Genomic DNA, 27,472 nt, shown 5'->3' with positions numbered 1-27,472 from the left:
CTTCCTGGTCCTCTCCTACCTGGTACGTGGCCACCACTGAGAACCTCCTGCCCCACCCCCCAAACCTCTCCCACTCCCCTTCCTGGCCAGAGAATTCCCAGGCTTCCTCCTGAGCTGCACACCTGCCACCCAAGTGCTCCTTCCCAGGGTTCCACCCTTGCCCTGGCACCTGGCGGCCACTGGGACCTCCCTGCTAAGCTCCGGACCCTCTGACCTGCTGTTCTGTAATAATGCACCTTCCTGTTCCCACGTGGATGTTCCATGGGCAACTGAAAGAGCTACAGCTGGACTTGGCATCTTCCTCTATAAAGCCGCTTCATATTGTGCAAGTGGATACCCCTCTCCCCACATCCACGTGGAACTTGATCTCGGTTCCCAGCCCAGGAGTCCCTCCTCCTTCCTCCCCGAGAGAGGCGGCCAGCCACTCTGATGGCAGAAGACCTGGGCTGCTGCTCCAGGCCCGCCCTGGGTCCTCAGCACTGAGGGCCCTGTAGCCAGGGATTGACGGCTCACAGCGGCTCATGCTCGGGGCCAGGCCAAGAGGCTTCTCTACCCTTGCTCAGCCTCCAACAAACCGTCTGGCCTTTCCTGCTCTCTGCTCCTGCTGGCCCTGGGTGTGGGGCAGGCTGGGAATGTGCTGTGCCTGTCCCAGTTCTCCCTAAGATAGGCCTCCAGGGCTGGATGTGGGGAGGGTCCAGGAGCCCCCACTTTTGGCCTCAAACCTAAGCCATCAGCTCCTGCAGTTTAATCAGAAATCGACTATTTTGGTTTCCATTTGACTCTTGGCTCTTGTATTAGTCAGGGTTCTCTAAAGGGACAGAAATAATAGGATAGACGCATATATGAAGGGGAGTTTCTTAAGGAGTATTGACTTACATGATTAGAAGGTGAAGACCCACAATAGGCCATCTACAAACTGAGGAGCCAGGAAGCCAGTCTGAGTCCCAAAACCTCAAAAGCAGGGAAGCTGACAGTGCAGACTTCAATCTGTGGCCCAGGGCCCGAGAGCCCCTGGCAAACCACTGGTGTAGGTCCCAGAGTCCAAAAGCTGAAGAACTTGGAGCCTAATGTTCAAGAGCAGGAAGCATCCAGCATGGGAGAAAGATGGGGCCAGAAGACTCAGCAAGTCTGCTCTTCCATCTTCTCCTGCCTGCTTTATTCTAGCCACGCTGGCAGCTGATCAGATGGTGCCCACCCAGATGGAGGGTGGGTCTGCCTCTCCCAGCCCACTGACTCAAATGTTAATCTCCTTTGGCAACACCCTCACAGACACACCCAGGAACAATACTTTGCATCCTTCACCAATCAAGTTGACACTCAGTATTAACCATCACAACTCTCAATGTGTGTGGCCTAAATCTACAGGCTGGAGCCATTGGAAGGAAATTTGTGGGAGGGGCTGGGTTAGGAGTGACCACACAGCCCCCCACATTCCCTACTGATGGATCATGCCTGGCACCAGGCCAGCCTTCTCCCCTCCATCCCTACCCTTGATCCCTCGCCCAGCCCTGTGGGTTCTGCCTCCTTTCTATCATTCTCTCCATCTGCTTGCACCTGTGCTGGTGGGGTGGGGTCCAGGCAGGCACTAATGCACACCTGTCCCCAGCCGCTCCTGCCACAAAAGCCTCCTCCCTGAGTCTATCTAATCCGCATCCCCCTTCCCCTTGTTAGCAATGAACACAATTAGTAGCACATGTGGGCTCTGCACTTGGTCCAGAGTTCACACTCAGGGCTCATTGCCATCATTGTTTCTGTCCTTGTTCTTGTTGTTATTACTGGACTTGGAGTCAGAAACAGGTTCGAATCCCAACTCTACCACCCTTTAGCTGCGATCCTTGGGCCACATTTGTAACCTCCCTGAATATCAGTTTCTCATCTGTAAAACAGGGATTATAATCGCTCCCTTGCATTGTTGCTGAGATAATTAAGTTAATTACACGTGCAAAATGTCAGGTCCCTTTCCCTCCTGGAACAGGGAAAATCGCGTCTACTCCGGGAAAGTTCATTCTGTGTCCCTCCTTAGAGTTTCTTTGGGCTCCCAGGGAGAAAACGTATGAAAAGTGGATTGTGAATGCTGAAGTGCTGTCAAAATGTTTAGAATGATGATTACTAATGACAGTTTAGGGCAGCTGGGAGAGAAGCTGGGGTGAGGTGAAGGTCTAGGCTCCTGTCTTTCAAATGTCTCTCAGAGCCATGGGGCAGGGTTGGAAGGAGAGAGAGCTGATGAGGAGACCATGAGTTGTGTGTTTCTTGGAGCCAGGAGGCTGGAGTCCAGCAAAGTCCCTGGGTCCTTTCCCAACCTAGAGTCTGGCATCCATCTGCCCATTTTATGAGCATGCCACGAGGGCTGCTCCAGGCTGGGCACTGCCATGGATGCAGGAGCTGGAGGGGACAGGAGGACAACCCTTCTCCTGCCCTCATGGTGCTTACCATCTGCAGGTGAGATGGTTAGATAGGCAGTTTACAAGCAAGGCACGCTCCCTGAAGAACTCTTCTGCAGAGTCACCCACTGCATGCCACGCCTGCCCCTTCCCGTGGGTCCAATACCCCCAAGGACTCTGTCTTATTTCCCAGCATAGCCCCAACACCTGATGCAGGGCCCAGCACCTAGAAGGTGTTTGATAAGTAAGTGTCAAATTGGACCAAGTCAGTGAAAGCTGACTACTGCGCAGTAGAGGGCCAGGTATGAGTTACCCGACCCACAGGGTTATTTGTTTTTCATTGTGTCGGAAGCACGGAGTTAAGGTTTGCATCTTTTCAGGCAGTTGTTTTGAAAGACACACCTCCTGGGATTCTGAGGAGATGGGAGGGCCCATCCTCTGTCCCCATGCATCACTGTCACGTGCATCGCAGTGGGCCCTGGCCCACCACTCTGGGATTAGCTTTCCCTGCATGTGGTCCCTGTGCTCTGGGCTCTGACAGCCTCCACCCTGCAGGCTTGTCTTCCAGCTACTGGGATCTGAGCTGGGGCAGCCACCCTGGGATCTCTCAAGTGTGTATTTCCTCTGGGCTCTCATCACTTTCCTGCTTGACCAGAAACCAGCATACTGGGGGCAGAGCAGGGGGCTGCTGTTCCTAGTTATTAGGTTCCTTCGGGGGCTTTTTTCCAAATGGGATCAGAGAGACACTCTGCTGCTTTTTGTGCTTGATGCAGTAGCTGAGCCTTCTCTGCCTTCACAGGCAGCCTCTGGCCACACCCTTATCACAGCTTTCCCTGGCCCCATTTCCTCACCTCCCAGCACCGGCCGTCAGACTGCTCTTTCTTTAGAAAGGCAGCACTTTTTATATCACTCCTGTGTGCAAAAATACTTCTTATATCCACCCCCTCTTATCTGCAGGGTAAAATCCAAACTCTCTACCTTGGCATGGAAGCTTTCCACCCTCTCGAGTGTCCCCTCCTCCTCCTCTCTCCAGCTCTGCCTGCCAACTTACCCACCCGGTGGCTCCTCCCGAAACACAGTCAGCATCTCCCCACCCCTGAGCCTCCCTGGAAGCTTTCCCCACACCGAAGCCCTCCTGCTTTTTGATGCTGGCAGGGTCTGTCAGCTGGAAGACAACTCTAACTTTGCATTCTGTTACTTTATCTGCACTGTCTCACGGCATTCATCCCTTCCCCTATATGTGCACATAACATGTGCCACCGTCTACATATGCAGACACGCATGTGTGTATATATATCCTGGAGGCCATTTGTCCCAGGGCCTCAGGCTCCTCCCCCAGCCCACCGCCTGACTGGGAGGCAGCTCTTGGCTTCTTTCTGAGTTCCTGAACAGAATCCACTTGCACGGCAGGACTGAGCAATGCAATTTACTGAAGAGTCTGTCAGGGAGCCCCGGAGGATGACACATCATCAAGCCTATCACAGGCAACCGCACCTCCCCGCCGGACACCTGTCATCCCCTGGGATCCTCCCTCAGCGTGGAAGGGCCCAGCAATGGATGGGGAGCTGGAATTGCTCCTGGGACATTGCCTAGCTCTTCCTGGACCAGCTGCTTGCTCAGGTATCAAGGTCTCAGGTCACTCAGATAAGCAGGCCACATCCCAGAGAAATCCCAGCTGTGGTCAGAGTTCTTCAGCGTGAGGGTGACTGTCCACTGCTCCTGCCACTCCTGGAAGCACCGTACAACCCGAGGCTTCCCATGGGCTCAGCCATTCTGCCCTGACCAGTGAGACCAAAATCTAGTACCCCTCGGAGCTCACAGCACACCTTTGCAGTCAGCAGTTGTTGAGCACGGAGTTGTTTGCGTTTGCTCTACCATCATGGTACTTGTGCTTGGAAAACCAAATGCAATATTTGGCCAGGTGCTGTGGCTCACGCCTGTAATCCCAGCACTTTGGGAGGCCAAGATGGGTGGATCACCTGAGGTGAGGAGTTCAAGACCAGCCTGGCCAAATGGTGAAAGCCCATCTCTATTAAAAATACAAAAATTAGCAGGGCATGGTGGCACGCACTTGTAGTCCCAGCTACTTGGGAGGGTGAGGCAGGAGAATAGCTTGAACCCAGGAAATGAAGGTTGCACTGAGCTGAAATTGTGCCACTGCACTCCAGCCTGGGTGACAAAGTGAGACTCCATCTCAAAAAAAAAAAAAAGCAATATTTATTCTCTCCCTTCATCCTCCATGCTGAGACAATCATCACAACCAGCATGAAGTAGGTACCTGCCATGTTCCAGGCCCTGTTATAGGCACCAGGCGCACACCTCAACTCACTTCATCATCGCAACCAGCTCCAAAGTAGACGTGACTGTCATACCCTCCTCACAGATGTAAAAACAGATCTCACAGCTAGTGAGTGGCAGAGGTGGGATTTGAACCTGGCAGTCTCGTTTCAGAGCCTGAGCTCCCAATTGCTATGCAACCAACACTAATGCACATAGAGTTATCCCCGGTATCTGTGCAGCATTGTTTCCAGGACCTCCTAAGGAGACCCACATCTGAGGATGCTCAAGTCCTTGTTAGAAAATGGCACGGCATTTGCATATAACCTACACAGTGTGTGCTGTAAATCATCTCTATTACTTAAAATACTTATAATTACTATAATACCTAATACAATGTAAATGCTCTGTAAGTAGTTGTCATACTGTGTTGTTGAGGGAATAATGACAAGAAAAGTCTGTGCGTGTTGAACACAGACTAAGTTTTCTTTGAATTTTTTCAATCCCTGGTTGGTTGAATCCATGGATGTGGAACCCATGGATACGGAGGGCCACCTGTGCCCGAAGAAACCCCTATTTCAGAGTTGATTCTGGTGAAGCGTTTTCTCCCATGGGCTTTGTGGGAGCTCAGCAAGAGAGCATTTTCTTGTCTGCCATGGCAGGGGTTTCAGCTGGTGTGGTCCCTCCAGGGCCCAGTAGGCACCAATTCTTATTTGCAGCAGCCAGCCCTGCAAAGGCCTGACTACTCAGTGTCTCAGTGTGGCGTTTGCTGACCTGGGGTTAATGCCTTGGGGTCAGGTGGTTGCATTGGAAGGGAGATTCTGGAGACAGCAGCTGTCCTCTCCACCCATGCTTCTGCTGATAGCTGCTCAGGGAAACCTTCCTGGGAGATGTCCTCGACATGGCCTCCTGCACGGTCTCTGTGGGGCTGCTGAGGCATGAGGCAGGTGAGTCCCCTTTTGGAAAGGGTGTGCCCCCCACCCCCACCTGCCCCTGCCTCAGTCCACTGCCTACAGGGAGTGAGTGAAAGAAGATCTAATGTGTCACCTGGAAGGTGATACACACTCCACGCCAGTTCATCCAGACTTCTAGAACCTTCCTGAGCTGTGGTGGCCACGGAAATCGGGCATTGGGTCTGCCAACTCTCAAGCCTGGGGCTCCTCTGAACTGGAAACAGGCCCCTGAGTACATTCAGCTCCGGAAATGGCACAGCCAGGGGCCCTGAATGAGAGAGGAGTCCTGCGATCTGACATTGCCCCCACACCCCAGCATTCCCCGCTACCGCTCACTAGCAATGTCCCACCTGGGAAAGAGGGAGCCACGTCTGTCCCAACCAGGAGGCCATAGCAGCAAGTTCTCTTGAGAAGCACCGAGACTTGAGCAAGCCCTTTGACTCCTCTGGGTCTCAGTTTCCCCATCTGTGCAGAGGAATGCAGTCTGGACCAGTGATTCTTAGCCCTGGTTGCACGTTAGAACCACCTGGGAGGGGTGTGCTTTAAAAGATAGCATTGCTGGGGTCCCCCGCCAGGAGACTCTATTCATTTGGTCTGGAATGGTCCAGGGAGGGACACTTTTGGCAGCTCCCCAGTCATTCTGGCATGCCTCCAGGCTGAGAAGCAACAGCTGGCTGACCCCTGCAGTGGGGCCCATTTGCAAAGGATGTACTGTAGCTAAATGCAGAAGGGCTGAGAGAGGTCATCATTTTCCTTAGTGTGCCTTTGGGATGCTTGGATGCCGCAAAAAGTCGATTTACAAGCCCCAGCTAAGACGCGATTTGCTCTCTCATTTCCCTTAGAGCTTCCTTCTGAAAATCGCAAGGTGAGCCCAGACCAGGCACAGCCCTGAGCTCCACTCCTCTCTGGGCTGCAGCCACTGTGGCTGGACCCAGACCAGGAGCCCAGTTCATGACCAGTGAATGAGCCCACTTAAGCCACTTGCAAATCCTTAACTGTGGGAGGACATTGGGTTGTTTTTATTTCCAAAGGTGACGGTGTGGACCAATTAGGAATGTGGTTCTGAAGTGAAATTACCCAGGTTTGAATTCCAGCAGCACTGCTTTCTGTAACAGATGCAGAGCCTTGAGCGAGGCCCTCCCACTCTGTGACTCCACTTCCCCATCTGTGAAATGGGACGTGAGGTGTGAATTGTGCTACCTGGATTTGAACTGGCCGACGTTCTTTCTGCTGTGTGATAACTGAAGCTCACCATCCCTGCTGCGGTGGGAGGTGGTTGCACGATATGACCTGCCTCCTCTTTTGTTTCTTGTGGTTGAGTTTTGAGTTTGGGGGGCCTAGTGTTTCTGAGGGCTTCTTCCCGGAGCTTCCTGACAGCAGAAGTGACAGCACAGTTTCTTTATCGAATGTTGCCCTTTCGTTACCTGCTTCACCCTCGGGGCCCTAGAATCATTTTTCTTAGTCGTCGTTTGCGTCGGGCCAGTCCCCGGCTCTCTGATGAATGACCAGCCGCATCTCATTGCATTCTGTGCCAGTTGCACGCCACCTCTCGCCTGGGCCCCTGCTTGGCCTGGGATGATTTATGGAAGTCGAAGGCGGGATGACTTCTAATGACCTGTGCAAACCAGGACCGGGGTGGGCACAGCTGAAATGCTGGAGTGCTTGATAATTAAATGCCTTCTGGGGTTGGGTGTGTGCTTTCAAGGCTCAAGAAACAAACATGCTATAGCTTTCAGTAGAAATACAGAAATTGGCCGGGCATAGTGGCTCATGCCTGCACTTTGGGAGGCCAAGGTGAGCGGATCACGAGGTCAAGAGATCGAGACCATCCTGGCCAACATGGTGAAACCCTGTCTCTACTAAAAATACAAAAATTAGCTGGATGTGGTGGTGCGTGCCTGTAGTCCCAGCTACTCAGGAGGCTGAGGCAGGAGTATCGCTTGAACCCGGGAGGCAAAGGTTGCAGTGAGCCGAGATCGTGCCATTGCACTCTAGCCTAGTGACAGAGCGAGACTCCATCTCAAAAAAAAAAAAAAAAAAAGAAATACAGGAATTGAAACCTCCGACTTTCCTGCATCAATGGCTTCAGGTTGTTATTCTTTTTAAGAAGGATCATGTATATTTTTCAGTTATACTTTCCTGTATATTATGGTTCACAAACACATTTTATTTTAAAGATTTAAAATGTCTAGCTTTTGCAGCCCCAGGCTGGCTAAGCAGGGCTGTGTGAATGAGCCCACCTTCTCAGATTTTAGACAAGTTACTCAATGACTCTTGAGCCTCAGCTTCCTCATCTATAACAGTGGGATAAGGATACAGTAGTCATACAAATTGAGAATTACATCAAAAAATGTGGGGGCCTCTGGTAGCGTAGGCATGATGTACGTGATCTGGAAATCTTGGATCCACTTTCCTGTGGCCAAATCTTTACTTAGGTTTGGCTAATTTGGTGTCGAACCAGGGAAACTTCCAACTTCTAGGGAAAGCCAGCTCTGGATTTCCACCCTCTTCAGTCCACATAGTGATGTGTTTGGGGCCCGATGGCACTGTCCCCAGCCTGCCTCTGCTCTCAGCTGCAGTGCTTTGTTGCTGGCAAGCTCAGACTCTGCTTGTGCCCACCTCAAGCAGAGGCTCCTGTCCTCTAAGCAGAAGATCTGCGAGGCCTTCTGTGCTCTTCACAGAAGTGCTCTCGGGGCCGTGACCCTATTTCCTGCAGGAGTGACCTCAGTACCCATCTGGATATTGTCTTCTCTGCCCTCCCTGTCTCACCTCCCTGCTCCCTCACTCCTACTTCTGGGCTCTCCCCCCAAATAAACCACCTGCACCCCTGTCTGGGTCTCAGGCTCTGCTTTTGAGGGCGCCCAATCCAAGACAGGCAGCTTTTAGAAACTTGCCGAGTAATAGCTTTGCCTTTGGGTGAGTCACCCTGCCCTGAAGGCAACCTGGTTCTCCTCTGTGTCCTGGGGAAGAAGGGAGTGGGCTGCGATGTGAGGGAAAACAACCCAGTACCTGGGGTCTGAGCTCTGGGGGCAGGTCCTGGCTCCCAGCCTTCTTCTCTGTGGTGGACAGGGACCCAAGGCTGTCTGTTCGGCGTGGTTAAGCCCCACCCCTCTCCTAGTTGATTGGTCAACAGCCAGACAAAAAATCCAGGCAAGGCAATGGGAATTCTTCATTCTGAAACTATGATTCTCTGTTCATGGGCCCCCCAGAGTAACCAGGAGCTGTTGGTGCGTCTGTTCCCTGTCCAGTGAGGGAAGCCAGGACAGAATAAGAAAGAAGTCACAGCCCACAGGAACCAGGAAAATGGTAGGGCTTCTTGGCAATGCTTGGGTCCCTGGTTACTACTGTGTGGAGCCGAGCTCTGCCCCTGTGGTAGCTGCACACCCATCCCTTGTTACAGGACTAGCCTTGCCTTCCTGTGCCATTTTTGCTCAGGCAACTTCAGTTTGGTTCCTTTCACAAGCAGCCAAATTGTGCCTGCAGATACAAAACCTGGTCTATCTCAGTGAAATCTATGGTTCTAGGTACAGTGTACTTCCCAGCAGGTAAGTGTAGCCCAAAAGGAATATTCAGGAAAAAGAGGAGAGGGAAGTAACCTGGATTGAGCTTCTAGAATGTTCCAGGCACTGAACTTACCTCCTGTGATGGAAGAGTGAGTCAGGCAGGAGATGCTTAGCTGCAAGAAACAGGACACATCCTATTGAAACGAGCACGTGTTTATTACCCACTCATCAGGGAGACTGAAGTGCGTGGCATCAGGGCTGGTTTGGTAGCTTGGTGATGCCACCGACCACTCAGTTGCTTTCCATCCTTCAGAACCACTGTCTTCAGTTTGCTGGCCTTTCTTCCTGGTGGTCACTGCCTCATGTCACAAGGTGGCTGCTGTGGCTTCAGTCTTCACAACCGTGTCCCAAGAAGAAAGGAAAAGGCAAACCTCCAGCATACATTGGCCAGGGATGCCCACAAATGTGTCCCATGGTCATTCCTACCTGAGAGCCAAGGTCCCTCTTTCCAAGCTCTAGTCTAGGAGATGACAAAGGAGAAAGGAACTGGGAGTAGCTGTTGGTTGGCTAATGAACCATGTCTTTCCCTAGTAGCATGTGTGCACATAACGGTATCAAGAACAAACTGTGTCTGAGAATGGCAGGAACTGGATATGATCAAACCTTAAAGCGTATGGACAAAATGATGGGAAACGGTGATGTTGACAGGCAAGATGAAGGGGTTCCTGGCATGGCCCTAGGGACCACTGAGGCTCTTAAGGCAGGTGGACCCAGGAAGGGGGTATTTCAGAACTAGATTTACAGTCTAGAAAGATCCCTCTGGCTGTTCCCTGGAGGGTCGTTAGGAGGAGAGTTGAACTGGAAGCAGGGCAGAGACATTTGCAGTGCCTGTCCTGTATATTGAAGATAATATTTTTAGGTGTAGAATTTAGAGTAATTACTTTCTGAGCTACTTATTGGATTAAGGAAGTGACCACACAGACAATCAAGATTAAACTAAAACTCATTAGAAATACAGGAGAATTTATCCTAGTGGGGAAATAGACTATGAGATGGCACCTTCATCTGATTTTTGATTTGATGGAAATGGCTTTTATCTGCATTTCTGTGTGCATAAGCAAATCCCAGGCTACATTAAGTTACTGACTCAGCCTTGTAAAACAAGCTCAAGGTTATTATGTCCAAGTGAGATCAAGTACAAATAACTTTAATGCTATAGAATAGGACATTATACCCTCTAAGTATTTCTAACAAACGAAAAATGAGAAGCACCATCGCACACATTTCTTCAGATAGATCTGCTGGCTTTGTAAGAGAGGACATGGTAAACTTATATAGGTATTAAAAATTCAAACTGTGATAATTAATTTTAAGTGATGTATGCTTATTACAGAAAAACTAGAACACAGAGAAAAGCAGTTAAGAAAACATTAAAACCCATAAAAGGCTGGGCGCAGTGGCTCACACCTGTAATCCCAGCACTTTGGGAGGCTGAGGCAGGTGGACCACGAGGTCAGGAGATCGAGACCATCCTGGCCAACACGGTGAAACCCCATCTCTACTAAAAATAAAAAAAATTAGCTGGGCATGGTGGCAGGTGCCTATAGTCCTAGCTACTCAGGAGGCTGAGGCGGGAGAATGGCGTGAACCCGGGAGGCAGAGGTTGCAGTGAGCCGAGATTGCGCCACTGCACTCCAGCCTGGGCGACAGAGTGAGACTCCAAAAAAAAAAAAAAAACACCCATAAAAACTAAAACAAAATCTGTTAACCTCCTGGCTCATATTCTTTTTTATCCCTGTGGGTAAGTTTCCATACAATATTCATAATCATAGTCAATATACAATTTTATCTACTTTTTCATCTAGTCTTGTAGGCATTTTTTCATGCTATCATTGTCTTCATAAACTTTACTTCTCATGATTACATAGCATGAACCTTTCTCAACCCTTGTTATTGAACATTTGGGCTGCCGGGGTTTTTTTTTTGCTATAATAAGTAATGAGATGACTATCATTTTCTATAAATCTTTGTCTTCAGAGAAGACTATTTCTTGGAGATTGATTCTCAGAAATTGAATTATTGTCTCCAAGGGAATAAACATTTTTAAAGCTGTTGATACCTATTGTTGGTTCAGAAATTCAAACTTGTGCTAAAAGTTAAATTAAAAGCAGACAATGCAGCGAGAAAGCCCCGCTTTCTGTATTCTTTCCCTTGGCAGCCTGGAGGTTTGGGCCCAATGTCTGTGGACGATTTACTGCCTTATTTCTAAATAGGATCAATACACCCAGGAGCCCTAGTGTAATGAGATTCAAAGGGACCCTGACTCCTGAACGATTCCATCAATTGGACCAGAATGTTAAGGACAGCGAAAGTGAAAATGGCTCTAATGAATCTTGATATTGAAACAAAAGATTAGGGCATTTTGAGAAGACAGCATTTTATCTCATCTATATTTTCCATTCCCCATGTGATTAGGAAGCTCATGGAAATTGAACAGGTTCATCTGTTTCATAGTATATGCTATTTCTACACACCAGAGCTTTCTCTGACCCCCACTACCCTCACTCAAAATGTATTCCCAGAATAGTCATTGCCTGCCTGCCATTCCCCAGGCACTGTGCAGAGCACTAGAGACACGGCCTCCTCCTCATCAAGGAGCTATGGTCTGGAGTTTCCAGTAGTTTCCCAGGATCAGACGCCAGCTCTGCCATTGCTAAGGCCTCTGAGTATCTCCTTCTTTACACCAGCCCCATAAGGTAGGCGTTGTCATCCTCATTTTACAGATGGGAAAACTGAGGAAGAAAGAGGTTAAGTAACTTGCCCTAGGCCACACAGGTAGTCGGTTCCAAAGCTGGTTGTATTAATAAAATTTTATTTTCTATAGTTTGTGATGTTGCCATCTTGGGGCCTTGTTGGCCAGAGAGATACGGCCCCTGCCAGGGCTGGCTAATTTCTAGAGATGGAAATGACTCCCCTGTGAGCACGCCTTTCATATGCAAGCCAGACAATCTACAGCCTGGCAGGGTTTCCAGTCTCCTCCTTTATCTAACATACCAAGCCAACATTTCCCCTGCCACATGTCATCCCAGGCCCAGGTGTCAAACAACTAGAGAACATGCAAAAATATAACCCAGAGCATGCAACAATTTTAAAACTCTCCAGTACTGGGCATGCTCAGGCTTGCCTCCCCTGCCTCACCCATTTCTTCCTGCAGAACTCACAATAAAGGCTCTGGGCCAGGCTCTCTCTGCACTCCTCTGCCTCCTGCTTCCTTCTGTGGCCCTGCATGGTGTGGCATGCCCCTTCCTCTAGGGAACTGTGAGTAATAAACTCTTCTTTCAAACACAGTTGTCTCTATGTCTGTCACATTACCATACCCTATTAAAACAAAACACTGGGTGCATTTTAGAACACTGGTGCACTCTTTTACCATCATACCCCTTTTACAAGGACAGATACATTTCCTTGAAAGTAATTTGGTAGAAACACTGCTGAAAATGCTTTGTACACTCATCCCAGCTCATTTTCTTCATAAAGGCCTATCTGCTGCAGTTATAAAAATATTTTGCTCATTCCAATTCTTTCCTATTACATTTGCAAAATTGGTATCCTGCTCTCATTCATTCATGCATCCATCCATTCATTCTTACATGTATGTCTTCCCCAAATACACACACACACACACACACACACACAGAGTGGAGTGCTAGACTGGAGCTGGCTCTTCCTGCATGCCTTTTGAGAGCCAATTGCATGCATCTCTTACCAACATATCAGCAGCTTAAAATCAGCCATAGTAGTAGTGTTTACACCACAGAAATTTAAAAATGCCGAAAATCAGGTCTGGTATTTTTGTTTGTTTGTTTGTGTGGTTTTTTTGTTTGTTTTTTGTTTTTTTGTTTTGCGAGACAGAGTCTCGCTCTGTCACCCAAGCTGGAGTGCAGTGGTGCAATCTTGGCTCACTGCAACCTCCGCCTCCTGGGTTAAAGCGATTTTCCCGCCTCGGCCTCCCAAGTAGCTGGAACTACAGGCATGCACCACCATCCCCAGCTAATTTTTGTATTTTTAGTAGAGACGGGGTTTCACCATGTTGGCCAGGATGGTCTCGATCTCTTGACCTTGTGATCCGCCCGCCTGGGCCTCCCAAAGTATTGGGATTACAGGCGTGAGCCACCATGCCCAGTGTTTTGTTTGTTTGTTTTGTTTTTGTTTTTGTTTTTGTTTTGAGAGCCAGTTGTTAAACATTTGCTAGCTCACCACTGTGGTTCTCTATTTCTGTTCCCCACCAGGGCCTGAGAGCAGCAAGTTTCCTCTTCATCTTTTTATCTGGGGCAGGCAAAATGGATCCTGCCACCTTGAGTGGTAAAGCAGGCCAAGCTGGGCCTTTCTGCATGTTTTCTCATTCTGATGGACCTGTAGGCAGCCAGGGAACCAGGCTTACCTATCTGAAGAGAGGCCCCTCTCTGTAAAGGGATCCCTTGCTGGGGTTGTAAGTGACATGTGAAGCATTCCCTCCCTGGCTTCACACACATTCTAGCAAGTCTCATTGTAACTTCACTCATGAACGAATTCCCCAATAGTTGGAGTTGTCCATGAAACAGACTTCCCTGGCACAGCTGGTGGGCTCCCCATCAGAGGACACATCCATGTTTGGGCAACCATCCACCACAGATACTCGATGTAGGGGTTCTGGTTTTGAGAAGGGCCAGAAAACCCCACAAGTTCGAAAGGCATAGAAAGGGAAGAGGCCGGGCGCGGTGGCTCACGCCTGTAATCCCAGCACTTTGGGAGGCCGAGGCAGGTGGATCATGAGGTCAGGAGACCGAGACCATCCTGGCTAACATGGTGAAACCCTGTCTCTAGTAAAAAATACAAAAAACAATTAGCCAGGCATGGTGGCGGGCACCTGTAATCCCAGCTACTTGGGAGGCTGAGGCAGGAGAATGGCGTGAACCCGGGAGGCGGAGCTTGCAGTGAGCCGAGTTCACACCACTGCACTCCAGCCTGGGTGACAGAGACTCCGTCTCAAAAAAAAAAAAAAAAAAAGAAAGAAAGGGAAGAAACCCGCTGGCTCTGATGAAACATCTGTTAGACAAATAGGAACATGGTGCTACTTTCAAATTCAATAGAGAGGTATCCCCCCCACCCCACTGACAACAACAACAAAGAGAGCACCTGAGGGCAGGGACTTTATCTTATTTCCCCTCAAACACCAAAAAAGCTTCTTGCCCAGGGCTACACACATAGAAGATTCTTGAAGAATGCTGGCAGGGGGTGAGGTAGAGAGGTTATTGGTTGAGGAATTGGGGAGGCCACTCCAAGCTCAGCCATGATCGAGCGGGGTGATTATTGTGGGGTCATTTTCTCTTTGAAAATCTCCTTCCTCGACTGATTATACAAGGACACGCTCTAGATAATTCCTTAGGAATAACTAGTATGTTAATTAAAAACACCACAATTCACATTAATTCTGTTTATAGCATAATGTGGATCATAAACACAAACATTACTTAAAATATAAAAATTAGTGACCAGATGGAACAGATTGACGGGATTCTTAAATTTTGAAGCTTTTCAAAAGGCTTAAATTTTAGATTTAATTCCCTATGAGAAATGCTAACTATCCCCTGAGGAAATATATTGGAACCAGATTGCATTCCGTAAAAATCACATTAAGTTGAACTAGGTTAACCTGTCCTTGGTCAGTACCTGCTCTGTTCACATTTTCTCATGAACAGTTTCTCTTGGGGTTTTTTTAATGTATGTTTCTCTGTGTCTTGCTCAAGAGCATGGGTCCTGAAGTCTGACAGATCTTGTATAAAATCTCAGCTCCATTAATATTGCTAAAATTATCATACTACCCAAAGCAATCTACAGATTCAATGCAGTCCCTATCAAAATACCAATGCCATTCTTTACAGAGATAGAAAAAAAATTCTAGAATTCACATGGAACCACAAAAGACCTTAAATAGCTAACACAATCCTGAGGGGGAAAAAAACGCTGGGGGCTCCACACTCCCTGACTTCAAAATATACTACAAAACCATGGTAACCAAAACAGTATGTACTGGTACAAAAACAGACATATAGTTCAATGGAACAGAATAGAGAACACAGAGACAGATCCACATATCTACAGCCAACTGATTTTCAACAGAGGTGCCAAGAACATACATTGGGGAAAGAACAATCCCTTCAATAAATGGTGCTACGGAAACTGGATATTCACACGCAGAAGATTGAAACTAGACCCCTATCTCTCACCACTTATAAAAATCAACAATGGATTAAAGGCTTAAATGTAAGACAAAAACGATGAGACTACTGGAAGAAAACATGGGAGAAATGCTTCAGGACATTGGTCTGAGCAAAGATTTTATAGATAAGACTTTAAAAGTGTAAGCAACAAAAGCAAAAATATGCAACTGTGATTATATCAAACTAAAAAGTTCCTGCACAGCAAAGGAAACAATCAACAGAGTAAAGAGACAATCTATAGAATGAGAGAAAATATTTGCAAACTATACATCCAACAAGACATTACTATATAGAATATACAAGGAACACAAACAATTCAACAACAGAAAAACAAACAATCTGATTTTAAAATGGGCAAAATATCTGGTTGCAGTCAACAGCTAGATGATTTATTTCCCTCTGGACACCTAACCCTGCTTTTGGTGGTCAAGGCCAGTGTGCTCAGCCTGCAAGGAGGTCATGTGGTCCCTGCATGACGTAGAAGGGTTTGAATTTCAAGAGATGAACTCAAAGACATAGGCAAGGCTAGATATGACAGGATATTCTGTAAGTCTTGCTAAGTTAGGCTGCATCCTAAAAGCAGAGAAAGACATGTAGTAGTTTGAAACAATGGCAGGATGTCATCAGCTTCCTAGGAATTCTGGCTGCTGTGTAGAGTGGATTGTGTGGGGACAGCCTGAAGCAGGGAGCCTGGTTAGGAAACTCTCTGTGGTCCAGCTAAGAGGCAGTCATGGACTGGGCTGGGACAATGGCCATTCAGGGGAGTGAATGACAGAGCAGGTAACCCCCATTCTGTACTTTCCAGGCATTTTAAATCTTTGAAGTAGGTCAGGCTGGTTCTTCTTTGATTTACAGATCAGAGTGAGAGAAAGGGCAGTGACAAAATGGTCCCCAAGTATGACCTTCCCACATCCCCTGTGCATCCCCACTGAAGGCTGCATGACCTTGGGAGCTAGGTGAATGGTGTCAAGGGCAGTTGCGTATGTATTGGTCTCTCCTATCGGATGGTGTTCTCTCATTGAGGAGCTATTGTCTTCACAAAGGTCTGGAACTAAGTAGGTCATGGACTAGTGTCCCCATTTTTGCCCTCATTTTCTGATACCCCAGGGCTTTCCCCCTCCCCATCGCATGGTCGTCTCCCTGCTTGGAGTCTCTGCCATTGTCTGTATCACACATTTGCTTCCTCCACTGGACTCTGAAGGGAGGCTATAGCCTAGTCACTGCCAACTCCCCAGGACACATGAATGCCTGCTGTGGTTTTATAGAATCGTCACATCACAGAGCCCACTGGTTGAAGTCAGAGGTCCTCTCTGATATCCCCACACATGCAGTGCAGTGCAGTGAGCTTCCTGCATGTACCCTGTCATAATGTCTCAGTCAGCTTTCTCAAATGGATCCTTCATCTGACTCTCTTTAGTAACAGTGTACTAAAGAGAGTCTGTTACTTTGTAACCCAGCATTTCCTTCTGTTCTGGCATTATACTTACTTGCTTGTCTGTTTTACTCACTCAGATATAAGGCCCTTGAGGACACATGTGTCTGGGTTTTATTCATCTCAACATTCTCCATAGCCTTGAACACAGTGCCTGGCATATAGTAGGTACTTGAAAATGAGCAAATAAATGAGTGAATGAATAAACAAGTAAATGAATGAATGAATGAATGAATGAATCAGTGAATGGTCAGCTCTTGTTGTTAAAAAGTCCTTCTTTACCTTCAACTGAAATATGTCTCCTGTTAACCAGCTTTCTGAGCTGATTCTACTCATTGACTCCATGCAGAGCACTCTCCTCTGCCTCATGGCACCTTCTCATAGAGTGGAGCCTCAGGGGTCTGCTTTCTGTTCTTCGAACATGCCAACATGTTCCTGCCCAGCTTGACCCCACTTTAGGGCCTTTGTACTTCTCTCTTTTATGCCCAAGACCCCTGGCCCTATTGCTTTCCATGGCTGGATCTTCCTTGTCATTTGGGTCTCAACTCAAATGTCACCTTCTCAGAAAGACCTTTACTAACAACTCAATCTAGAGCACCTCTTCCCCCAGCCCCCATATGCCTCTTTATCTCTCTGGGCTGAATTCTGGATGATTTCCTCAGATCTGCCTTTCAATTTACTAAATCTGCCTTCATTTGTGTCTAGTCTACTGTTTAGCTCGCCTGTAGAGATCATCTATCAGTTATTCTATTTTTCATTTACAGAACATATATGCAAATATTGTGATCATTAATATTTTAAAGTCTTCTTTTAGAATTCCTATTACATGACCCTCCCCCCAACTGCCAAAAGTGATCTATCCTATTTATTGCATCTGATGATTGTCTCTCAGATGTTGGATATCTATAATTCCTGTGATTTTTTTTGATGAAACTGTATCAGAAATTAGCATCTTTTAGTGTCTCACATGGATTTTGGAAGTGACCCTGTGGTACTTGTTACTTCTTAAACGGTTGTTCCATTAACTTATTGGTGAATGCAGTATCTATGTTATCACGTATAATGTAGGGAAAGAATGTTGCCTTCTTGTGTTTGATATCACCCACCTGCTTCTAGTGACAGTTACTACAAGCTTAACTTGTTGCTTTGTCCTCGTAGTGGAGCATCACTGACTGCAGCAGTACCCAGATGCCAGGTGCTTATGAGCTTAACACATAAGAGTCCCCCCAGCTTAATGCATGAGCATAGCATGGAACTCATTGGAAACACAGATTTCCAAGATCTGCCTCATGAACACTGAATTCATAAATCTGAGATTGAGCCTAAGAATCAGAATTCTTGTAAAGTTCTCCAAGTGATTCTGATTTATATATAAGTTTGGATACCAATGGTCTTATAAGCTTCAAGGATTTAAATCTGGTTTATTTTTGTCTTGCTTATTCCTTCCTCAAAAAAGGATTTGAAGCTGTGTACCTACAGATAGATAAAAATACATTTTGAGAAGGAGACTAAAGACACCTACACGAACAATGCCCTGAGTAGGTTGGCTTCCTCACTAACACCCTTGGGATGGATGCGGCCACGAGCTGTGTGTGAGCCATCTCTGCCCAGTTCTGAGACCCTTAGCATTGCAGCAAAGCCTGGGTTGGTGAAGTCAGTCATGGGGCAACTGTGGAACTGCAAAGGGATGCTGTGCACAGACAGAGTTTTGATTTTCCTAGGGTCCCTCTCTGCACACTGTCACATTGTTCAGATATGTTTATTAATCTGGTGCATCCATGAAGGCTCTTCTTGGCAAACTGAGCTCTTTAGACCCACTCTCTCCGCTACTCACGCTGTGCTGAGCCCCTCCCAGCCTGTATTCTCCCATACTTCTTGGCTTCTGCCCAACCTGTTTCCTCTGCCCAGAAAACTCCTGTTTGTCTCCAAGACTGCTCGAATGTCACCGTCTCCAGACAGTCTTTCTTTCACCCTCCTTCATTTTCTTCCTTCCTTTCCCCTTGCAAAATCATTTTTGAGTCCTTACCATGTCTGGAGTCCCCGCCCCCCCACTTCTCTCCATGCCAACATCTGCCATGCTGCCAACCCTCACAGGTTCATCTCCTGCCACATCACGCTTTGCTTCTCTGTTTTCTTCACACCGGCTTCTCCTGCTCCCTCCCTCTCTCTCCAGGGCTTTTGCACTGGCTGCAGGCTCCTCCTCTGACACCCTGACACCAACTCTTGCTGTCCGCACCTCCACTGTTATCCCTCCTCCTTTGCAGCAGCACCTGGGACTTGCATTTGTTTGATGATTCCTATGTCACCCTCTGTAACGTGAGGAGGGCAAGCAGGGCATCCGTCCCTCTGCCCCCCGCCCCCCTGCCCCTGTGCTTAGCATAGAGATTACCACACAGCAGGTGTCCCATCACTTTTTGTTGGACGAACAAATGACGACATCCCAGAGCACCCCAGTTTGTCTTTCTTCTTCAGTTGTTCTCAACCTTCTTTTGGCCATTGGCCCCTTTGAGAGGCTCCTGAAAGCTAGAAACCCTCTCTACAGAATGTGCATGAATGCTTAGTAACATAAAATTTCCATATCACGTCAAGGGTCTGAAGCACCCCAAATAAAGAGAGCATTATCTAATAATTCCAAGCTAAGATTCTTTTCTGGAAAGCAAGCTGATAATTGTATGATAGGTACTCCATGATATAAGTCCACCACATATGGAGTTTAAAGTGGGTCTCCCAGTGACGTAAAGGTGTGTGCATGTGGATGGCTTCATGTAGAAGCCACACTGGTTGCTATGTTCCCTTTAAGAACCTGTTTCCCTGATTTTGTCATTGCAGGAAGGAAGACAGCACAGGGGCAAACATAGCAAGCTGGAAAATATTTACCTCCTTCTCAACTGACCGACAGAGCAGAGGTGGCCTATGATTTACAATGCTTTCCAGTGAGCCAAATTATAAGCCAAGCAACCATCTTCCTGTCTCAAGTCACTAATAGGGAATACTTCTACTCTGTATGATACCAACCTGGGGACCCAAGAGATGGCTGTTGACTGTAAGAAGCCCATATTTAATGCCATGTGAGTGACAGGAAGCCGGGTCTGGAGTCCCAAGGACCTTTCGGCTCTGCTGCTCCTACGCTGGGTCGCCGTGCACAAATAACTTACCTTCTTCCAACATCCTCTTCTTCGTCTGTTTGAGGGTCATATGCCTACTTGACAGTTTTGCTCTGACAACCAAATGAGCTAATGGCTGGAAAAGCACCTGAACACTGTAAGATTCTTTCCACGTGTCAGGATCCTTGTTGTGTTTGTAAAATGCAGTTCCTTCTACTTAGGTATTTCACTGATGGTTGTCTTGGAGTGCACTCTGCCATAAGGACTCATTGATTTACCATTCTGCATAGCTTCCATCCAAGATGGGTGATGAGGGGATGATAGGATGATGGTTTTAAAAAATCATTGTAGTAGTTATCTTGATATTATAGAGCTGCTGAAGAAGCTTGGGCTAGGATGGAGTTCCCAACCTGCACAAAAAGTTGTATGCATGTGAACTCTTTCCTAGGGAGAAGGAGCATGGATTTCATCAGATTTGCAAATAAGACTGGTAGACAAGCACCCTAGTAGCCAAGCACCCCTAGTCTCGGCAGAAAGGACTCTGTCCGGAAACCCGGAGACGGACTCTGCGTCCAACTTGCTGGCGACTTTAAGGCTGTCCTTTGGCCTCTATCTGCCCCAGCTCCTTATCTGTAAAATGGGTGTGGCACAGTCTTCCAGTGGCTGAGTTCCTACTGAGGGGCAGGCTCTGGCCAGACAGGAAGCTTCCACACCCAGCCTTCTTGCTTCCAGAGTAAGCGAAGAGCTCTTCTTCTCTCAACTTGTGTCCATGAGTTGCGCCCAACTGACCACAGCACCCCAAAGTGCCCAGGCATGCAGCCTCATTTCAGCTCCTTTTGCTCTGCAGTTAAAGAGCATCGTGGCCCAGTTGCTGTGCTTGGACCCAGGGAGTCTGCTTCCTCTGACACCATTTCCCTGTAACCGGGCTGTGAGGCCCGCCTACACTGGCAGCCAGAGGCCTGACAGGGACCTGTGAAATCTCAGCATCGCCCAGGAAGATGCAGTGAAAATCCAGCTGTTGAGCGGGGAAACGTCAGTGAGCCACATGTTTTCTTGCCCTGGCTGCTGTGAGACAGTGGGTGGTGACTGGAAGTCAGATCTGGTGGTTGGAGTTGGCCATGGGTGTCTCAGATCTCCGCAGAACCTGGGGCAGTGGTCAGTGCTGGGTGAGCAACAGGCAGGCCCCATATCACATTACAGACCTTAGAGAGTTTCCATTCCACAGCGGGTACTGGCAGCCCTTGGGCCAGATTTGGCCCACAAATGTATCATGTTTGGCTTACATTTAATTTTTTTATAATTGTGAATGAGCTCTGTGCCACTGAGCTGGATACTTAAAAATGGTTAAGAAGGTACGTTTCTCTAAAACTCTAAAACGTATCTTCTTAATCATTTTTAAGTATCCATTTCAGTGGCACAGAGTGCATTCACATTGTGGTGCAACCATCACCATCATCCATCTCCAGAACCTTTTCATCTTGCAAAATTAGAAACACCATATTCATGAAAGATTCACTCCTCATTTCCCTGTCCCACAGCTGCTGGCACCCACCCTTCTACTTTCTATCTCTATGAATTTGACCACTCTAGGACCTCATGTGAGTGGAATCATACGGTCTTTGTCCTTTCATGACTAGTTTATATCACTTAGCACAATGTTTTCAAGGTTCATGTGGCAGCATGTGTCAGAGTTTCCTTCCTTTTTAAGGCTGAATAATATTCCAATGTGTGGATGTACCACATTTTGTTTATCATTCACGCATTGAGGGACCTTTGGGTGGCTTCCACCTTTTTGGCTACTGTGAGTATTGCTCCTATGAACACAGGTGTACAAATGCCTATGTTGCATTTTTTAATATTGGAGTTAGCAAGTGACATTTAAAAACCAAGAGATTTCATATACAAATCTGGATTTCTGGCTTCTCTTGGAAAATCAGTATGTCTGACAGCATCGGGCTTCCATCTTCCTGGCCACAGACAGAGGTGAATGAAGCCAGCTCGCTCCCTCCCCCACTGAGAGGCACCCCACTCAGTGGACTGCAGGGCCCCCACTCCTTTCTCCTCCACTCACTGCAAAAGCTGCCTTGTTTCCACAGGCTATGGCTTGGTGACACCTCGTCTGCTCAGCACCCTCATGTTATGGGTGAAAATGCAGAGGCCCAGGGAGGAAGGGTGGCTGGGGCCCGAGGTCTCACAGGCCAGGAAGTGATACAACTGCTGAAATGCAGAAAGGGCCTGCAACTGGGCATTGCAAAGCCTTGATTCTACTTCCAGATCTGCCACCTGCTTGTCCCAGGTCCCTGGGACAACGCCCTTAAACTTTCTGAACCTAAATTTCCTCTTTGGAGGAAAATGGGAGAAATGGCACCTTCTATTGCAGCCTCGTGAAGTATTGTGAAGACAGAAGGAGATGCTGTGCATTGACCATTGAATGCAGCTGGGATGGGAAGGGATGTTACTAAAAGCACAGGCCATGTCAGGCAACCTAGCGTCTGGGGGTCTGTTTTCTCATTTGCAAGACAGGAAAAGGGGCCACACCTTTCCCCAGTGGGCCATTACAAGGATTAACTGAGGCAGGGAAAGAAAAGAAAAGCATCCGGCAGAGGGCTTGGCACCCAGCAGATGCTTCACAAATGCTACTTCTTAACAAGTAAGGTCACGTCCAAGGGTTCCAAATCCTCTTCCTGCAGTACACAACCCAGGAAGAGATGTAACATCATGGGAACAACCAGCTTCAGAGTCTATTGGCCTGATTTCAAAACCTAAGCTTGACGCATTAGCCACTGAGGGCACTGGGCAGGTGAGCCCATCTCTCTGATCTGCAAACTCTTCAATTGTTTAGTGGGGAAAATATCACTGTCCTTGACAGCACAGGGGAAAATGAGAAATGGAAGGTGCTTTGCACGTAGTAGACATTCAATAAAGTCTAATTCCTTTCCTTGCCTTCCCCAGCAGAGATCTGTTTTCTAGGTTAAAAAGATGGCATATTTTCCAAATATCTTCAAAAAAGGGAACAAGGAAAAGTGTGGTTTCCAGCTTCCCACTGAGGTTTGTCAGTCACAAGTTTTCATTCACTCATTCAAGGAATAAGCACTGATTGAGCACCACTAAGCGCCAGGCACCACAATAGGCCCTGGGGTTCTGGGAGAGAACGGAGTAGGCCAAATTGCTGCCCTGGTGGGTGGGCTTCCGCGTAAGTCTGCTCAGTCGCTCCATGAGTACTCATTAAGGGCCTCTTCTGAGCTGCCTTTCCAAGGGCCTTGGCTTTACCTGGAAGGCTCATCTGTTGCTGTCTGTGTGATTCCTGCATATCTGGACCTCACCCACTTCTCTGGCGGTACCAGAGAATATACCTGTCTTGGGCCCCAGACCTTTAGACAGCATGGTGATCCTGCCCGCCTGTGCTGTTTCGGTTATCCCCTCAGTCATTTCCAGGGTCCCTGGGCAAGGCCAATGGAGCACTCCTGGGGTGAACAGTCCATCCCACTGCACACAGGACACCCTGTGGGCCAGGTGTGGGCCCCGGAGAGCCTTGCCTCTTAGTTTACCTTTACTCTTTGAATGAAATGGGAATATGGATGGAAAGCCCTTTGTAAACTCTTAAGATCTACATGTATATACAGGATTGGTGTTATTTGACTTTCTTCTAGAGAGATGACAGAGACCACCCGATGTAGGAGAAACAGGTTAGGGTTTAAGACCAGAATAGCTAGGCTGCAATCTGGGTTCTGCAACTTGTTGGCTCCGAGACTAGGGAAAGTGGCCTCCCCTCCCCAGTTTACTTGCTGGGCAAATGGAGATAATAAGATACCCACCTCGGCACCTACTGTGCGCAATAATGGAAAAACTGGATGGGAAGGCATTTTGCAGAATTACATGTTGTGCGTATACTTTACTCGTGTCATTAATTTAATGCACATTTATTATACACCTACTGTGTGCCATTATGAACAAGGTGATCTGTCATATGACAATTTGGAAGAAAGTCCACAGGCTAAGGAAGAGAAGAAATACTTGTCAGATGGTTGTACTGCACATTCATAGATTATGATTAGCAACAGCCAGCTAGTTGGCATAGCAACGTTTCCCCATGAACTGCTAGGCACTGTTCTTAAAATAGGTATGTCGGAGGTGTGGCGGCAGTGGGGACACGCTGAGGTAGTGTGGTTTGATCGCTCTGCAGACCAACATGGGCTGTGTGCTCAGAGTGGCCCTGCCATTGCCCTTCCCAGGCAAGCTGGCAGGGCAGTGATTAAGGTGACAGATCCGGAAACATCCATTGTTGGAGCTGGAGACAGCCTCAGACTTCATCTAGTGTAAGCATCCTTCTCCTCCCCATTTTACAGGCAAGGAAACTGATTCCCAGATGAGGTTAACTGACATCTGCGGGCCAGTGACAAAGCCACTTGACTGCAAATGGGACTGAACGTGGTTCGGATGTCATTATGCAGTGTTCTCCAACCGTGCCATGGGGCAGGCTCTTCTGATTCAGAATTTTAGGCCTTGGTCTGATGCACTTAGTCTTCTACTGGGTTGCAATCTATATGGCATCATCTAGCAATAGATGTTAGTTTAAGGAATTCTTTCATTTTGTGTGGAATTCATGCCTGCATTTCACCCTGGGGAAGCCCTGAATCCCAGGGTATCTTGGAAACTCACCTACTTTTTGGCTAGACTTACATGATTGATCTTTAAATCCACCCTCCCATAGCCTTCCTTACCTAGTTTCTCGGTGTGAAATCAAGCACCAAAGCTGGTCAAAGGTTTTTGAATTGCTTTGGAATGAGATTATTATATGAGTTTAGTTACCCATCATTGGAGAGAACAGGGAACGCAAGTCCTTTTACAGCTGGGGTCCTTTCTATTTGTTTTACTCAGCAATTTATTGAGTAAACTTTTATAAACTTGAGAGGGGCTTTTCATCTTCAGGCTGGTGAACTTCTTTTAAGAGATTCACAGCTCCCCTTTGGTTCCAGGGTGAAATTCTAGGTCTGAAACGTGGAACCTTCTGAGAACTCAGCCAACTTCTGAGAATAGGGTGCGAGACATTTCTGACATATTTTAGACACAACCTGTTTTTCTCTGTTGAGACAGTGTCATGTGGTCGGAAGGGCTCTGGGCTGGGAGTCCAGGCAGGGTAAGAGGGGCTGCAGCCCTGCCACTTACCCCCTCCAGGTCATTTGAAGGATGTAAAGACCGCATTCTGTACTGATGAATTCTTCACCCTGGTTGCATGTTGGACTCACCTGCAGAGCTTTTTAAAACACTGATGCCCAAGCCTCTCTCCAGGCCACTGAAATCAAGTTGTATTGGGTGGGGCCCTGGGCAGAGATCTATTTGAAAAGCTCCCCAGTGATTCTAATGGGCAGCTGGGGGAGAACCATGGGAATACAGTCACATAGTCTCTTTCCACTCCCCCATTCCCTGTGCTATTTAAGTTCTAAAATGCTATTGTGGGTTTCTTCTGTGTTAGACTCATATTTATTTATGCTCCTAGCTAGGAAAGAAATGTGTCCTCAGAGTCTACAGGAGGAAACTTCTCATCTCTGGAGTATTTTTGACCATGAGTTGGCTTTGTAACTCTACCCTCAGAGGGCCTTTTAAACAGCTGGTGGTTCTTACAGAAATGAAATGCATGATGTGTTACTGCTTTGAGCTCCGCTGTGGCAGAGCCTGGAGCTGAGCTCTTGGTGACTGGTCACTGCACAATTCCATGAAAGTTCAGATAATATAATTGGGTGGTAAATGACACACTAAATGAATCTCTTGGGTGCAGTTGTTTGCATCCTAAACTCCAGAATATGCAGAAAGAGATATTCTGTGATAGATATATCTGCCAGTTGGGTAAGCAAACAAAAGTAGATTTGTCTTTGGCATGTGCACCAATGGCAAACTGCATTCCTACCTAGCTTTGAAATAAATTATTGGAAGTTCTCTGGTGCCTTAAGGTGGTGTAGAAGGAAAAGATCCCTGGGGTTTGTTAATGTGTTTAGTCCTCTTCTCTGTGTTATGGGAATTTCTAAAAACAGATAATTTGTACGTTGGACCTAAAACTGCTTTCAAGAACTCAGTAGACTTGGGATTGAAGGATTGGGTTTTCTCTTTCCCATGTGAACTTCCCTAAATCCTACTCTGGCTTCAGAAAGCACAGCTCCTATACAAGTCTGACTTCTGCATTTTTAGTGTAAATGTAATGTATTGAGTAATGGAAAGACTAATGGAAGAATTGATAGCTCAAAAATGAGTTTTTTCCAACACCATTTTTTTTTTTGTCTCTGAAAACACCAGCAGGCTGTGTCCAAGCATGGGCTGATGATCTTTATGTGATGATAGAACAAGGGAAGAGAGAGACAAATTAATGGGATTGTTAAAAATGGCTGAAAACTTGATATCAACTTTGAGTCAGTATTTTCTTTTTAAAGTAGTATAATACAATATTTGTAAATAGGACATTGAAAGTGATGGGGGAAATAAATGTCTATGCAGTGACGTTATAACCATTAATTCTTTAGTGGACAAGGACAAGGTCTGCACCTAACAGCAGTAGGAGAGTGAGTTTTGGGGCCAGACACGCGACGGCTCTGCCACCGACTAACTGTGCAAGCTTGGACAGGGTACCTACCTCTCTTAACCTCAAAGTCCTCCATGGAAACAGTGGGTAAGGTATGAAGATTAAAGAAATAGCACGTTTCTTAAAGCACTCAGCATGTCAGTGGATGTTGGGAGCCTTCCCTCACCCCTTTGAAAATGGGCTCTGCACAAACACATTTTGGTGGGAGGCTGGGGCCTATCCTACCAACCTGAGTTGGGGGAATAAGATGATCTCTTCCACAGTTCAGGTTTGCACAACCCGCTTTTGCAGGTAAGGCAGGGAAGAGGCATGAGTGTCATTGGCAGAGCGATAAGCGAGGCTGGCAAGTTCACTTTGGTAGAACCTCTGTGGACTCCTTAGTTCTTCCAGGTTGAATCCTGGGCAGAAATCACATGAAAGCTGTGAAGCACAGACATCAGTTTAGAAATTGTGTACTTTCCCGCTGAATCCCAAATGCACAATAACTGTACACCTTGCGGTTGCATGAATCTACAAGGTCTCCTATGCGCCCTCATTCATAAACTCAAGGCTGAGAATGTTGGCAGGCCAAGTCCTGCCCCTCCCCGGAGTGAGCTGCCTTGGTTCACATGGGAGTGGTCCAGCGACAGGACCCGACACCTCCCCTCCGGAAGCTCTTCAGCGGGACCTGCCTCGGGTCCTGGGGCAGCTATCCTCCGGGGCCTGCCTGCAGTGAAACCATCAGTCCGTGGAGATGTTCACTGGATTCCTGACCAGTTGTGGGTCGGGCTCAACCCTCCCTCTGGGTTTTCAGGATTTGTAATGATCGCTCCATTTGTGTAAAATAGGCCGGCATTTTCTCTTGTTACTGAGATGTATTTTTCTATGTGAGTTAAATGTATAATTTGTGTAATTTTGTACATTAAAATGTATGCTTTTTCACAATTAAAGGGTTTTTTTCCCTTTTGAACGTTTTATTTATTGATGGTTTGTTACAAAGTGTTGTCGACCC

General features: G+C 47.4%; 1 protein-coding gene across 1 annotated transcript in view; it reads left to right on the top strand.

The window, feature by feature from the left end:
* The window catches only part of C3H4orf50 (chromosome 3 C4orf50 homolog), a 128,162-nt gene extending 100,732 nt beyond the window's left edge, over nt 1–27,430 (top strand). Inside the window, exon 14 of the mRNA XM_034951923.3 lies at nt 19,636–27,430. The gene's annotated coding sequence lies outside the window, so the exon portion shown is untranslated. The remainder of the gene's footprint in view (nt 1–19,635) is intronic.
* The last annotated feature ends 42 nt before the right edge of the window (nt 27,431–27,472 follow it).

Source organism: Pan paniscus, chromosome 3 (assembly GCF_029289425.2).
Source record: "Pan paniscus chromosome 3, NHGRI_mPanPan1-v2.0_pri, whole genome shotgun sequence".
NCBI lineage: Eukaryota > Metazoa > Chordata > Mammalia > Primates > Hominidae > Pan > Pan paniscus.
This window is presented reverse-complemented; position numbering and strand designations above follow the sequence as displayed.